The following is a 2,322-nucleotide window of genomic DNA, read 5'->3' on the forward strand; positions in this document are numbered from 1 at the left end:
TGTCTCTTTTGTCTATTTGTGCCATTCTGTGATTTCAGGTTGTTTTACTGAGCAAGCATTCGTAAGAACTTAGTCAACCCACTGACACAGCTTGAGTGTGCATGTCATCTTAAAATAACAACAATAGTGTTTCTGCCTGGTTTCGAACCAGGGACCTTTCGCGTGTTAGGCGAATGTGATAACCACTACACCACAGAAACCGGCCACTTTGACAAACTTCTTCAGAGCGTAGCTTCCCAGCAAAGTGAATAAAACAGTCACGGAAGATTACTCCTAAGGGGCTTTGGGATGAGAAGATCTTTATGGAACTTTGTAGTACTAAAACCAAAAGTGTTGCCTTTCTCATTGTTAGAACTGAGACAACCCGTTTTACAAGACACTCCAACCAGGCTGACTGTGCACTGACAGCAACAGTGTTTCTACCTGGTTTCGAACCAGGGACCTTTCGCGTGTTAGGCGAATGTTATAACCACTACACTACAGAAACTGGCCACGTAGGGTGTCAATTCCAGAGGGTAGCATCTAACCACAAAGCGACACATCATCATGCAAGGTCGACTCTAAGGGGCTTTCAAACCTCCTAGTGCACATTAGGTACTTTCTCAGCTTAATGGGGACCATGCTCATATGTAGAGGCTGATCGGTCCAACGCTATGCCAGTGCAGTGTGGAGAGGAGATTGAAGCTCTTGTAATTGACATCCTAGGGCTGCTTCTGCAAGCGCAGCTATTTATCATGGGAGAAAGTCTCAATTTTGATTAATAGTATGTGGTCGGCTTGTCCAAACTAAGGCTGTTTAGAAATTGGTTCTTAACTTTCTTCAGTAGTCTCGCATAACCCTTTTTCGACATGCTGTTTGCCATATCGCGTGCACCTCCCTCTCCCATCCCGAGGGGGAAGAGGGAGGTTGGCAGTGCAGGGTGGAAGACCAGGTAGCACTTAGTTTTCAAGGGAACCGGTTGTCCGAGGGCACAGGCGGGGTTAGGTGAAATGAATTTATCTCGATGACTCTCCCCGCTTCGTCCGTCGACTGGGCGGTTTGGAGTAGAGAGTCAAAGGCATGGCACGGGCCGACGCTTGTCACTCTGGTTCCCTGATACTGTGTGCTGTCTTCCTAATGAGAAGATGACATTGTGTCCTTGATTTTTGGTAGATTTTTTGATGTGTTTTTTGTGGGAGTGGTCAAGTCTCCGATGCAGTTTTTGATGAAGTTTCACTGGTTCCCAAGTCGATGTTTGCAGGCTGGTCAGTAACGGGGGTTGGAAGAGCAGTTGTCCAATCGTTGATGAGACTCTCCAGATTTAAGACAGCCCCCAGGAGACCCTGAGACAGCTGTATGGAGAGACACTTACCTTTGAGTTGAGTAGATTTTTGGGGGGATTTTTTTGTGTTGAAGCTAAGTTTAAAGACAGCCCCCAGGAGGCCCTGAGACAGCTGTGTTGTTTTGGAGTCAGATAGACTTTGAGTTGAATAGTTTTTTTGGGTTGAGATTAACATTAAAGACAGCCCCCAGGAGGCCCTGAGACAGCTGTGCTGTTTTTTTAGTCAACTACATTAGCTTGTGTTGAAATTAACATTAAGCACAGCCCCCAGGAGGCCCTGAGACAGCCATGCTGTTTTGGAGTCAAATAGACTTGGAGTTGACTATATTAACTTGTGCTGGCATTAACATTATACACAGCCCCCAGGAGGCCCTGAGACAGCTGTGTTGTTTTGGAATCCGATAGACTTTGAGTTGAATCATTTTCTTGTTTTGAGACTGGCCTAAAAGACAGTACAGAGGAGGTCCTGAGACAGTCGTGTACTGAGCCGGTAGACGTTCGGATGCCTCTGATGGGAGGAGGATTGCCCGTCCAGTGTTTCTGTCAGCGCTGAGTGTGTTCCAACTGGTTGGGATTAGGCGTGAAGACGGAGTGGTTAGGGTTAGGGGACGATTAGGGTCAGCGACATCAGGGCTAGTTGGGGCTTAGGCAACGGTTTCAGAGTCTTTAGGGTTAGGCATTGGTTTCGAGTGGTTAGGTTTAGGAAACAATTAGGGTTGGCGGCATCAGAGCTAACTGGAGTTTAAGCATTAGTTCCAGAGTCTGGTTAGGGTTAGGCACTAGTTTCGACTGGTTAGGGTTAGGGGTTAGGGTTAGGGTTAGAGACATCAGGGCTAGTTGGAGCAATAGTTCGAGAGTCTGGTTAGGATTAGGCAATAGTTTCGACTGCTTAGGGTTAGGAAAATATACTGGTTGGGGCTAATGTAGTTTAGAGTAGGCAGCCATTTTAGGAGGGAGTCTAGTTTGGGAGACACATCATCAGTAGTGTACCTCAGGATCAT

At 46.7% G+C, this 2,322-nt stretch overlaps 2 non-coding genes across 2 annotated transcripts; both read right to left on the reverse strand.

The window, feature by feature from the left end:
• Positions 1-127: 127 nt before the first annotated feature.
• Positions 128-200, reverse strand: trnav-aac (transfer RNA valine (anticodon AAC)). The gene has a single exon. It is a non-coding gene; the product is annotated as a tRNA-Val (tRNA).
• Positions 201-414: 214 nt separating this feature from the next.
• Positions 415-487, reverse strand: trnav-aac (transfer RNA valine (anticodon AAC)). The gene has a single exon. It is a non-coding gene; the product is annotated as a tRNA-Val (tRNA).
• Positions 488-2,322: the final 1,835 nt, after the last annotated feature.

The sequence above is a fragment of the Channa argus genome, unplaced genomic scaffold (assembly GCF_033026475.1).
Source record: "Channa argus isolate prfri unplaced genomic scaffold, Channa argus male v1.0 Contig205, whole genome shotgun sequence".
Lineage (NCBI taxonomy): Eukaryota > Metazoa > Chordata > Actinopteri > Anabantiformes > Channidae > Channa > Channa argus.